This window comes from Oenanthe melanoleuca, chromosome 8, assembly GCF_029582105.1.
Source record: "Oenanthe melanoleuca isolate GR-GAL-2019-014 chromosome 8, OMel1.0, whole genome shotgun sequence".
In the NCBI taxonomy this organism is placed as follows: domain Eukaryota; kingdom Metazoa; phylum Chordata; class Aves; order Passeriformes; family Muscicapidae; genus Oenanthe; species Oenanthe melanoleuca.
The window spans coordinates 11,324,693-11,338,747 of NC_079342.1; the positions used below are offsets into that span (position 1 = coordinate 11,324,693).

A 14,055-nucleotide genomic window follows, 5' to 3' on the forward strand; every position below is an offset into this window, starting at 1 on the left:
TTATTGCTGGGCAAAATGTTTTGCCTCTAAGTAAAATTATAGAGATGTTATTTGTCTTTTTGACATCTATGAATGCAGAAAGCCCAGTGCTGCTGCTTGCAAGGCATCCTCAATTCCCCATGTGCACTCACGCAAGGGGCTTTCCCTGCATCTCATCATTGTAACAGGAACATAAAAGACAGAGGAGCTGTCACAGATGTTCCTAAGACTCCTGCTGCTACAATGTCTATCTTGCCCCAAATTACAGCAGGCTACATCAAGATTAATTTGATCAAAAGAAATGATAAAAATGCAGAAAAGCTTTCAAATTGAGAGAGGCGAAAAACTTCAAATAAGATAATTATATACCTTAGATTAATAAGATGTGCCATAACTCATCTGGTTTTAAAAAGTAATAGCAAATGTTGCGAAGTTAGAGAAGGAAGGCTGTTCACTTTATCTTACAAAACAGTGAATAAGAAGTCATGAAACTGAAATGTTTTGCCTGCAAAATTGAAGAGAAGTTTTTTCACTCAATTAATATTGTCCATGGGGAAATCATTATTTCAGCATATGGTTTGGTATCTAGAGTTTATTGGGATTTAGAAAAAGAGTTGACCATGAATAAAACCCATCCTTAATAAAACCAAAACTAAAACCCATGCTTACTCAGATTTGACATACTGTTAAGTATGTAGAAGAGATAAACACTTAGCTACTGACTTATGGGGTCTAGAGGAATCTTTACCTGAGGAAGGTATGACCTAACTACCCCCTGCAAAACACATTCAAGTTTTATGAGGTGAAGCTCTGCACCCGTTGAACGCTGGGCCTGATCCAGCACAACAATGCACACGGAGGGCAGTAATTCCTCATGATGTAGAACGAGGTCCTCGCAGTGCCCTGGCACCTGTTAGCTTTAGGGAGAATCTGTATGTGTTTCCTAGGTCATAGGGTGTAAGAGAAGTCCAACCTCCTATATTGCTCTAGCCTGTACAAGCACCAAGAGATAAAAGCTGCTACTTCAATGTTGGGGCCATCAATGTAGCTTGAGTTGGTCAGGTACTGGAGCTCCCCCTGCTCCTGCCAGGAATCCTGTGTTGCTCTGTAGGGGCAGGGCACTGCCAGGCACCCCTCTGGCTGCTTAGGGCTGGGGAAAGGAAGTGTTGGGCCATCTTTTGCTGACCTCCAACAATTAATTTTCATGTGTAAAGGAAATGCATCAGCTCCAGTGTGCCCCTGGTTTACATGAAAGACACGCTGTTAAGAGTTTTATCTGGTAATTAAGAACTAGCATGAAGATCAACTGTTATTTTAATTTATACCAATAATTTCTATGAAACAGCTACTTTGAATGAGACTCTCTGAAACTGAAACCTTGGAAGTGCTTTCCAATAAATGAGGTGTTCAGCATTATAACATCTACTGCTGAAATGTGATTAATTATATGTTACACTTTACTGTGAAAACTGGATACACTTAAACATAAACTCTCCTCAATATATATGAGCTACCTAACTTGGATAGTTTTTCATTCTCTTTTTAGCAGCAAATTTCATACCTTCCAAATGAAAACTCTCATTTTTTCTCATTTCTGTTGCATGTCTGAATTCAAATCTCTCTCCTATAATGCTAGGTGTAGTTTTACTTGCTTTATCACTGGCATTTCCAATAGTTTTGTGGTGATTTAGAATCTAAATGCTAAAGACATCCCATCTCTAAAGTAATGGCAAAATTATAAGAAAACCTGAGTGTGATACTACTAAATTATGCCTCTTTTACCCTCTCTGCACCTCCCTGTCCCAAGGGCTGAAGTTGGCTGAGCCAAAACTGGTTCAGTTGAGAAGCTTATTTACAGTCTTATGCAAGGGGCTTTCATTCTGCATATGTTACAAATAATAGCTTTGGACAAATAGGAAGATCCTAGAACATTACTCTGCCATCTGTAAGTGATTATTGGAAGTTACATTCCTGGTTGAAGGATCTCTCCAACTCCCCTCCTCCTCTTCTCCCAGATCTCTGCTGGAAAAAAAGCCGTTCTCTGTATGTTTGAAGAAACTGGTTCTGGATCTCTTATAGTAGGAACGTCGATGATCCTTATGGTAGAAGTCCGGTCTCGCTTCTATGTACCAACAGTGGCTTAGCTACATGACAATTACTGTGGTAACAGAAATAAAAAATCTAACTTGCGGCAGAGCATATTGTCTGGCGAACCTATGCCAAAATGCTCGAATTCCCAGCTCTTTAATCTGCAGTGGCCTGGTTCAAGCACTCGCGTCAATATGAGAATTTTCCCAACAAGCAGAGCTATGAGAACCTTGGCTGAGTTATGCAGTATCCAACAAGGATGAAAAGGCAGCACCCTACACCATATATGTATTTTTATCTTTGCTTATTCTGGCCTGAGGCTCATCGTTGTTTGAGGCTTGGTCTTTGGCTAGTGTTTGTTTGCTAGTACCACTAGGAGATCTGATTTCATGCAAACTGAAATAGTGAGGGGTTCCAACTTGCATCTCTCCAGGCAGATGATCTCATCATAGTTCTTGGCAAGAAAACTTACACACTTGATCAATTTCATTAACTCTGAGGGGAAAAACTTATTAATGGATTGGTACATACATCAGTAGTGGTAGAACTGGGGCTTCATGAAGATATGCATTTTGGATAAAGTTCCCTAAGAACTTCACTAGCACAGACAGGTAAGATGATCTCTTGTATCAGAGCACCACAATAATCCATGTGCTGTTCTGGCATGAAGAACAATCATAAAGCAATACTAAAAGTACTAAAATAAAACCACTTTGTAAAAGTTGGGTTTTTTTGTTTTGCTTTTTTTTTTAACAAGAAAAAGAGAGAATGCTATAATTAGATATTATAATGAAAATGTTTTGTAAAATTTCTCAAGTCAGCTGTCAAGCTAATGTAAGCTCTTTTTTCAGATCCACAAATAAGGTTAAAAAATAAATTTAGAAGAAAAATATTTAAGTTTACTCTGATCAGATTTAGTGTATGCAGAAAATGCAGTAGATAAATGTGAAAGACTTGCAGACAATTTTTATGGGCAATTGCTTCTCTTTTCATACATGCTAACTTTAAAATCAAAGGATAGCACATTTCTATAATATATAGTTAGTCAAAATATTGTAAATAATTGTAAATAATTTTGAAATAATAATAATCATTTTCAGAATAGTTATTTTTCTTTTGAACATGTTACAAAGACTGTGAGAAAGCAGAAAAAGAGGCATACCAAAAAAAACCAAGATTGCTCACATTAACATAGCTAATTTAACAGTGGGCTTGTATAACACTTTTCTTTCTGGTGTGTGATATGTCCCATGTGCAGTATCTGCATTTGCTGGCAGATGGAAAATGGGAGCAGAGGGAAGTGTTTCTCATTTAAACAGATCTGCTTTCATTTTTTTTTAATAGTAACCAAGAAATAAGCTATCCTTTTAGTGTGCTTGGCTATATGTTCTTTGCTGCTTAAAATGGCCCTGAGTGTATTAATAGTATAGCACAGGATTCAAATATTATCATTTGTGGTGGGTGTGGGAGTGAAGGCCTCGTAGTTAGGTTTGGGAATACACACCATGGGAAATCTCTTATGAAATAGCTGTTACTTCACTCAGTGTGGTCCATTCCAAATGCTAACCATTTATTTGTCAGATATTTTTCATGAACCTTGCAGATAAGATAGCTCTGTGGGGATTGATTTAGCTGTGTTCAGAAAACTAAGCTCCCACTAGAGATGGGGAAACCACCCCACCTTGCTTTCAATTTGGTATAGAATATTAACAAGGGGAGTGTTGGTCTCTGGAGCTTCATCCCACCCTTCAACACATCAGATTCATATTAGAAATATTTATTATCTAGAAGGGTGACTCACTGTCAGCTGTTTTCATTTTTGCTTATAGTACCCTGGAGCAAAATGTATATGTAAGCAACAATTTACATTTTCATTTCTGTATTTTATTGCAGTGGAGCTGGTCACAATACCATAGTAACAGTTGCTTTGCAGTTTCACTTTTGACAGCATTTGATTCTTTGCCATAGCGGATGTGGTTAAAAGGCCTGCTTGTGGTAAGAACTGGTAAACCTGCAATTCTGAATAATTAAGTGCTATTATTTTGTTGATAGAATTTAAAAGGAAACATTCGTCTTTATTTAAATAACGACAAATATTTACAAAACAAGTAAATAGGAATATTCAGTACATTATTTTGCTTCAGGACTTGCTCCATATATAAAGGGTTTGTATATTATATTCAACAGCATGTGCAATGTGTAAAGGCAATTTTACAACTTCTACAGCTGTTCACCACATGTGGGGCTGCATGGGGAAAACAAATATGAGCTATGAATGGTCCCCAGATTATCCCCCTCTGAGAGATGTATATGGTTACAGTAAAAAATGTACATTTAGTGTTGTTAATAAAATGCTAATAGTTACCCTGGTCTAAATTTCAAAAGTCTGCATTTCAAAAACTACACACAGAACTAGAAAATGCAACTAAATTGCTGAATAGGTTAGTTTGGGCTCTTTTTTTACCCACAGAAATTCAGCAAATATCCAAAGTCAATAGGGGCCTTAGTATTATTATTTAGGATAGGATTTACTCTTAAACATTAACTGCGTGTCTTGTAATTAGAAAAGACAGCAGCCCAGTCAGATGTTTTATCTGTCTTCTGCTAACTTGACCTAAAAGATCCTAACTGCCTTTCTGCTGGATGGATGGTTTCATTTGTTGCCATTGCACTTTTTAACATAAAAGGTAAAAGAAATATGTTGTATCTGAAAATCACTCTTCATTTTGGTAAAAAAAAGTTTTCTCAACCGACGGTAAATAAGGCTGTTTTATCATTAATGTATGTGGGATTTATTATGCAGATGTTAAGAAATTACCTTTGTAATCCTTTCTGCACTTAAGAGAATTTGGTTCCTTTTACATTTCTAATATTGAACTTTTTGAACCAAGGAATTCAATGGTTTTCTCTTCAGGGATCTGAACTCTATCCCATATGATGAAATAGAACCGTGGCTGAATATTTTTACCTTGAAGAAGCAAAACCATATACAAAATAAAGATACAAGACAGTATCTCCTCTGGTGCATTTACCTCACACATACAAGTATAGATATGTAAGGTTCCAATTCTAATGGAAGAGTCACTTGTGTTTTGTTTGAGAGAAGAAAGAGGACTGGGGAAAAGGATTCTACAATCCCTTCATGGACAGTCAGTGAAGTTCTCCCGAGCAAAGAGCCAGTACAAATCCTGGACACAAGGAGTCAAAATAGGAATGAAGAAGGGCAGAGCAGTACATGAAAGCTATTTCTCTGTATTGGCATGGATTTTGACACTTAGAAGCAAAGACCTGAAAATGTTTTGTGAACTTGCATTCCATTGGAATGTGAACATCATAGAACATCAGATGCATGTATTTGGCAGGTAGCAAGTGCTAGTGCTGTCAGTGCTCTGCAGTATCTTACCTGTCAGTTTCTCTTTCCCTGTGTGTCTCTGAAGAGAAATTAGGGTAAAATTGTGTCATTTGAGGTATTTGGGATATGCTTCCTTCAGCATTTTTAGGTTGGACCAGGGGCAGCTTTGGAAATGAATCTCCTGGTCATTCGAACATTTGGGGCTTTAGTTTTCAAGGTGTTTTACAGTGTCAGAGTACACAAATGGGATTACCTCCTGAGTAAAATGAAACAGAGACCCAGGACCTAAAATGCTCCAGCAACTAATGGTCATGCAGTCCACACTGGAACTGATTGGAAATAACTCCCCTTAAGCTGTGTCTAATGTAGATACCAGAATATCAACATATGTGATTTTGTTCTGTAGACCCCTTCCTATTGTACCTGGCTAGTGATTAATGGAGAGATACCCACAGCCTTATCATTAACAGTTCTTACTTATTAAAAAACAAAGATTATGGGAATCTGCTCATGTATCTCCTATTCCTTCTGGAATTAATTACTGTTCATTAACAAAGTGGTTGGTCTATTTCATGTGAGAAGCAGGATGAGACAGATGGAGGCCAGCCAGTGTTCTTTAACACGAGGCCTTTTTTCACCCTCATAGTAATAGTTTTGTGGTTTGCATTACTAGGAACAGTTTTCAATGTAGTTAACTATTCTGCTTCTGTTTCTTTTTGATATCTAAATATTTTGACAGCTAAATATCTAGACATTTAAGTAATCTGAAAAAATGTGTTCTTTATCTCTGAGATAAAAAACACTCTGGTTTATAGATTTTTCTCTCTCTCTCTGTGTACTTACATAGATCAGTATTTTTGCTAGGGTAGGCAAAGTTTTCCTTCCATGTTCTAAAAAGAGCATATTGAATAGAAATAGTTTGTAGATTTTTCCAATTTTTCTTCCCTTCCCCCACCCCCCAAAAACAATTGAATTAAAGAAATGAAGTATCAAAAAGAAAATGCAAGTATATAATGTTTCTTCTTCAGACCTTTGGTCTCTTACACCCTATAGAAATTGAAAACTCTTAGGTACCTTTTGGTAAGTTCATAAAAACATGAGGTTTTCAGTAAAACTTTTGAAACCTCCCGCAGATCTATATTGCTATGGTGGCCACCTACCATGCCAACCCGTAAAAACCTTAAAAAAAATTAAGTGCAAATGAAACTCCCAGTCCTTAAGAGAAAATGAATCCTTCAGGCAACAGCAAAATTTGAAAGGCCTGAATAGTAAATTTACTGGATGCATATATTTATAATCTTTGCTAAAGGCATAACTTTCCTTTCATTGTTTCTTTTTGTCTGCAGTTTTCAGCAGCACTGAGTATGCACTTTATTGCCTGTCTGCTAAACACAGATGGTTTGACAGATGAGCAGGTTATCAGTGCCAAGTGTAAGCAACCTGGTTTGTGCAAAAGGCTCTTGGCCCTGTGATACAGCAGGGCCTGGACTGTCCCTGCTTTTAAGCAATTTCCACCTGATAAACACTGGAGGCACTGGCTCTGACGTACTCAGTTTGCCGATGTCCTTCAGCTCATTATCGCCTTCATATTTGTCATTGCCAGTTCTGTGGAAGTAATAATCCAGAAATACGTAAAATTCTTTTCAAGTTGTGCAAGGGAGGGGGGAGGGAATGGTGGTGGCTTATAAGAAGCAGCTGTGAAAATCTCCTAGGGCTTGTGTTTGGGCCCATAGAGAGGATTATTAATGAAAATACAGCTGGCTGAATATACTCTGGACTGCTTATGATCCAGTATTTCACATTTTTTGTCTTCAGATATGTGCTGTGATTAGGGTCGTTGGTCAGCTGCTTTTGAGTTATTTGTGTCAATTTTTATGGTGAAAAATTGTCTTTCTCCACAAGCCCTATTTTCACTAGTGCAATCAAGAGACCCAAGTAGTGGAAAGACCAATCTTTCCCCTCAAGGTTTGGTAAAGGAGTAGATGGAAGGTTGTGTTGCTTTTTCTTCCTCTGTCTCATTAATCAAGATCTCTCCTGATCTTTTGTGCATATTTGAAGAGAAAAGAAACTTGCATTTGACTTTTTTAATGTGTAAATGGCAACAAAGATTGGATTTTGATAGCAATTCACATGCATCTGCACTAAATAATTGATACATCATGAATCAATGTATGACATGAAAGCCTTCCAGCAGCAAATGATGTGTCAGATTAAAGTGTAAACCCTTCATATATGATATGCATGCACTTGCCTTACATCCCCATCCAGACTCAATGAAGGACAGTTAAGACTGATGGGTCACATTCCCTGGCATGTGTTATAGTAATTCCAAGGACAATGAAATAACATGTGGGAAAAACAAATATCCAACATAAGGCATTAGTCAGTAGCAGTCTAAAGCAAAATAAGGAATGTCATGTATTGCAGATCACTTGGAGGGATAAAAATCAGATCAAATACTCGCAAAAATACTCAAATTTCATATACACAAAGACAAAAGAATATATTCTCTGAAAGAGTTCATGCTGCACTGTATATATGAAGAAAAAACTGTTATGTTGATTCGCAATTCCAGCTGGATCTAAACTGTAAATCCCATAGGAAAGTATAGAATTAACTCCTTTTACAAATTTGTTTTGCAGTAGTATTGGTAATTTCCATTGTGAAAGAAAAATAAAGGTGTGTTCTCCAGGAGCAGGGCTAAACTCAAGCACAGAGCAGCAGTGCAGAGTTCCTTCCTCAAACTTTTGGAATTTAAACAAGAAATAATTTGGAGCATAGGCAATGCATTACTTGGTAATTCCCAAATTACAAAATTTTCCTGTATATTGGTATTTAAGTTCATGTAGCTAATAGGTTTAAATAGGTGACTTTTTCTTGCAGGGAGCATGTTTGGAAACACAGTGTATACTGAAGAAAGGCTCACTTTATGGATTTGCTTTAAAATGTGATTACCTATACTGGGCTTCAAAAATATCACACTGTATCACCTTATAAACATCTCATGACCTCCTCCTCTTCAAACCACTGTGTAGACCGATAAAACAGTAGATTTATTTAATAAAATAAGGAATTGCAGCTTCTGTTTTTTGGTTTGGTGGGATTTTTTATGTTTTTTTTTTTTTAGGTTTGATTGTTTACTTGACATGAAATTTCATTGGTATGTATAGCTAGATCCTGAACATCTAGCCAACCTATTCATTATGAGACAGAAATATAGCTAAACCAGTCTTATTTCAGGCATTTTTACTGTGCTGGATAAAATTTACTTTATGAAAGGTAATGACTATCTATCTAGCAGCTTCATTTTTGGTTCTGCTTCATCTGTGAGGCAATACTGTACTTAAATCTCCTTCCATTTCTTTATCATGACCCATTTTATTATGTCCTTGCAATTAATTCAGATTGGGAAGGGAAGAAAAAGAGAAAACCAGATCAACTAAAGATCAAAAGGGCTAGAAGAAAAAGTCCAAGACAAATGATTAATACAGTGTGTCAAACTTCAGTGCACAATTACATCTTCTCACATCCCTTTCAGTCACTTACCTTTGCTAATTGAAGTAGTTAGCTCTCAAAGCAGCAGCTTTGTCTTGATGTTTTTCAGTAAAACATTTGGCACCCTGTGAAATTATGTAGATAAAAAATAATAAAGTAGTTAGGAAATTGTAGACATGAAGAAATTTTAACCCATGATACTTTCATCTTAGCTACAAAGAATTTCACCCATAATTTGGTTTTGAAAACATAAGCATACAAGTTGAACTTCAAAACAGAATGCAGCAGTTTGGAATCCTGCAAACCACACCTATAGTTTTAGCCAGAAGTATAGTTCCATATTTTGGGTATTACAAGGTGCATATTAGTTATTTAATATGTTGAATTTGAAAGTATGTCTTATTAAATAATTTTTATGTGACTCAGTTCTAGGTGTGTTATAATTGAACATGAAGAGCATTGTCTGGAACTGAACAGTTTTAAGTAATCTACTGACTTTTGCCTATTTGATTAGACTTTGGATTGAGCTCTAAACAGACAACATGCAAGGAGGAATGGGATCCAGCCAGAAGAAAGTGATTGAACAGTGAAGGTATGCTAGTTTCACATTTTTCGTGTTTGATCTTTTGTTGATTTTTTTTCCTTCTCTTATATAATCTTTCTTTCCTCCCTCTTCTGGTCTGTTGTGTTTGCATTTGGTAGGTTGAGAGCCTATAAACATCTTATCAGAAAAATGTTGGAAGGAGAGTAAGGGGCAGATCAGAGTCAAGATCAAGAGTGCTGGGTACAGAGGAGCCTGTGTAAGGCAGGCAGAGGAAAACAGGAGGCACAAAAGAGATGGTTAGTCATGCTGGAGGGTTTTGGTCTTTTCCCTTCCTTTTTAAAATCTGAAATCTATAAGAACATGTTATTTGAATTGGATATGTAGCCTCAGGTTTGAGTGTAAAACCCATGGCATCTGCCAGGATTGCACTATACATGACTTGTCCATGTTTGGAATTATTCCAGATTTGCTGCTACACTTGAAATTCACTCCTTGTCTTAATCCAAAGTAACTTTCAAGTGTAGACAAGCCTAACAGTTCAATTTGCTTACCTTTAGTAAAAGTTTTAGGTGTTCAAGGAATGCAGGATCATTTGGTAAGGAATGTAGAATTTTACCTAATTAGTTTGTATTAATGAGTTATTTCCTAAGAAGCTTTTAATGGCTTAAGTATATTAACTGAACCTTCATATTAAAGGTTGTTGGGTAGAGTCATATGACTAAAACAATGGAGTTACTGCAGAATAACAACGCATATCTAGTCAGCAATCTATGGTTAGTACTTCTAGACCTTTCTTTTCCTTGCTTTCAGCAGCACAATAAATCAGCCTAAAACACAAAGCTAATTTTAAGTAACAACATTTTACCGCAGAGAGGGACAGAATGGATGTGCTGGGCAGTGACTGTACTCATCTGAACACACTCCTTGTGCTTGATCCCAGTTCCAAACCTATCTTATGTACAAGATACCCCTTCAGGATGCCTATTCATCTATTTGGTTTTTGAAATGTAGTGAATTACCATGCTTACTCTTTTCTGGACTTTTGAAACTACCAGTGGTTCTTTAACATTCTTAGTGGATCAAGAACATGCCTGCTGGCCTGTTTTCTGAATCCACTGTCACAGAACCTGTATTGGCTTCATGTAGAACATGATCCATAAATTTAAAAGCAAACAGGAACAGTTCTTAGGACAGTGTGGTCCTTCCTAGCTTTCTTTTTCTTTTCTAATGCTTTATTGGTTGGGACAATCTTTTAGCCTTTAAAAGATTCTAGACACTGTATGAGGAGAGTTTTGTGAGAATTAGTCCTTACTAATATCTGAAAATTTTTGGATCCTAAAATACTTTATGACAAGAAAACATTTTCATACCAAGTTGCTTGTTCAGAGAAGTCTGTGTTTTCAGTTAGAATCTCCAAGTCATTTTGGGAAAAAACATTTTGTAGAGCTGTTATACCTTTTATTTATTTTGGTGGGTGAAGCACGTTTAAATAGTGCTATAAATAAATCAGTGATCATCAGATGCCTACATCCAGTATCTATTACATGCAGCAACTATTTAAAGGCCACTTGGACTCATGGCAGTGGGTTGATCATAAGAATCTGTTAATTAGCAGGCAGTGCTTTCAGTGCCCTGTCAGACAGCACACAGTCCCCAGATCCACATTTAGTCCCAAGGTCCCAGTCTAACCACTACAGAAGAAGGAGAAGATTCTTATTACACAGGCAATGACAGGTTTAGTGCAAAAGTTTTAAGAACAAGTGAATCCTAATTCTCCTTTCTAACCCAAACTATTCTGTGAATATAGAATGGTATCCAAATGAATAACCCATCCCTGGGAAGGATTAGTTAGCTCAGGCTGGATGCAGATAACAGATTGATGTTGCTCATGGTGTCAGTGACCTGAACTCAGCTGGCTCTTCTGTGTAGGTTAGGGTTTTACAACCATAACATGAAATTAGTAATTGAAACTAGTCTAGAACTTTTTGAGAGTAGTAAATGGGTAGTTATTATGCACAGGAGTATCCCTACTGTATTTTCTGGGAAAGGAGGAAAAAAATTAAGTGTGATGTCAATAGTTTTAACAGTGCATATTTTTTAAGATTTTACATTTACTTAGGCTTAATTCTGTAGCACCATGAAAAATGTAGCACCTGTAAAAGTGAACTGTCACAGCTTTCATACATTTTAGTGAGGATAATACATTACATTGCTGGATTGAGCCAATGACTGCTAAGTAAAATAATCCTGCCTGGGACTGATCATTAGATCAGCAAATATTTAAAAAGTAAGTAAAAATGTAAATTGTGTAAATAATTGTGCTCCTCAGCTGCAAAGATTGGACACTACAGTTAAGATTGCAGGAATTTTCCGTGGTTTTAAGAGGAAATTCTGTGTTTTCTGTTTATTCAGCCACGAAATGTAAAAAAAAAAAAAAAAGCCAAAGCAGTTTTAATGTATATCATTATGTTCCTGAGTGAGCCAACCCATGTGCCTTATTGTACTTTAATGTGGCAATTTGTCATGGCTTCAGTCGGAGTTACATTTTAGTTTATAACTAAAAATCAGTGCTCTTTGTGTCTTATTCTTTAACTTTCTCAAACACCAAGGCAAGTGGGATAAATCCTAGACTGCTCCAGGATGCTGACTACCTAACAGAATTGGCTCAATGGACAAGAATCTATTCTTAATAACATCACAGAAAATGGTGAAAATAACTTGGCTAAGGTTAGACCTATGTACAAATGATTTGATTTTACAAAGGCTTATGCACACACATTTGATGTCACACACTTGAACAGCTCTCATGGCTGCTTATTTGAGTGAACCTAATCTATTTGATTTAATCTGTGCAGGATTGGGACCTAAATGAGTAATCAAAATAAAAATAATGTGTCTGTTTAAGTTTCAATCCCATTTTTAATCAGCAGTCTGGAATTTTAGCTAGCAGAAATATAGTAGACACACAATATGCCTTGAAATACATATATTGCTGTAGATTATTAGTTTTCTTCTCTGTTGAAGGGACTTCCCCCACCTCCACATCTCTCTTGCAAAAATTTTGCATCTTACATATGAGAGCGATAAGAAAGGAGGTATGTCATGCTCCAACATGCACAACTTTTCAAACACTAAAAATAAATAAAAAATTCTGTAAGTGAGCTTAGGCTGCCAACAAGCAGTCTGAACTTGTATTTTACTTGTTTCTGCAGGTTTTCTCCAGGTTTTGTAAGCATATTTGCTAAAATATTTAATGTAGACTAAATGCTTGTTATTTGATTTACTTTGATTTCCTTGCTAGAGCTCTCATATATGGATAATGTAGAAGTTTTGAGGACTGGTCTTTGGGGGACCCAGCCATTGAATGATGTGTGGTACGTGCAGCAGAACTGTGAGTAAGGCTTGTCCAAACACAGAGGTCAAAGGTAAATGGCAGTGGATAATTCTGGGTTGCAAACTGGCATTTCAAGAGTGGCTAAATTGTGTCTGAACTCTCATAATACGCATGTTGGGTAGATGTAAGAACTTGGCATTTGCGACTCAGGGCAAAGCCCTGAAGTCAAAGAGCATTATGAAAAACATCAACTCACCCCTAATCCCCTCAGTAAGAAAGCCAATTAAAATAGTACAATTTTGCTGTAACAGCCTGAAACTCCTCTCTACTTCTCTGTATTTCCACATGATCTCAATGCCTATACAAGAACAATTGCTTATTTGGATAATAATAGGAGAGGGGCTCAATTTTGTGATGGGAGTTTTGGTGTAATTATGTTTGCCGAGTTCTAGTACTGCTCTCATTATCATGACCTTTACAGGTCCAGAGAGCAGCACACACCTGACATTGCAGGACTGTGTCAGAAATTAACTCTGTTCATCCTGCTGAAGGATAGAGTTATGGTTGAACAGAGCTAAGTGTGGAAAGGCCTCATCTGCAGTGTAGCTTCCCTCATGGCAGTTTGCTCCAAAACTCGATAGTCTTGAAGTCGGGGGATTTGACAACCTCAAGCGTGCCTTCCGCACTTTCTGTTATTTTCTAGTGTAATGAACCCCGAGGATTAGTTTGCTCTGCCGTAAACGATGTCAGCTCTGCGGTGTTGGCCAAAACTCGTTCTGATGTAGGCTTCAGGCTGCCCTGGCTGGGCTGGCAGCATGAGGGGGCGGCCGGGGCCTCGTTCTGCGCCAGCCTCCGGTGGGAGCTGGGCCCGCTGGGGGCTGCAGGGACGTACCTCGGTGCACAGGGCAGGGCACCGTCACACCGCCGCTCACACCGGGCCCGACACCGAGCACAGCCCAGGTTCCGTTACGGACGCGGTGCCCGGCGGCCTCACGCGGTTTGGAGGCCGGTAACTTAAGGGCCGTTGCTGCCCCGGCTGCCGTGAGCGGGGTCTGTGCCTCCCGCCCGGGCTGCGCGGGGGCTTCCCAGCCGCTGGCTACCAGCACAAGCGGAGGATCCCCTCACGGTTCCCGGCGAGGCGGGCGGGGCTCAGGTGCGGGACGGGACGGGGCAAGGGCTGTGGCGCGCGCTCGCTGCACGCGGGCGCGGCCGTCACGGCGGCGTCTCCGCCCCGCGCCCAATGGCGGGACCGCCCGCTCTGCC

General features: G+C 38.3%; 1 protein-coding gene across 3 annotated transcripts in view; it reads right to left on the reverse strand.

Annotated features, from left to right (window-relative positions):
• The window catches only part of BRDT (bromodomain testis associated), a 47,226-nt gene extending 33,171 nt beyond the window's left edge, over positions 1-14,055 (reverse strand). The window contains exons 1-3 of one of the 3 annotated variants that reach the window (XM_056497937.1): positions 13,685-14,034; positions 8,966-9,039; positions 6,263-6,309 (exon numbers count right to left, since the gene is read on the reverse strand). The gene's annotated coding sequence lies outside the window, so the exon portion shown is untranslated. Of the gene's footprint in view, positions 1-6,262; positions 6,310-8,965; positions 9,040-13,684 lie in introns of all 3 variants that reach the window. The other 2 variants (XM_056497935.1, XM_056497936.1) reach the window with 2 other exon arrangements.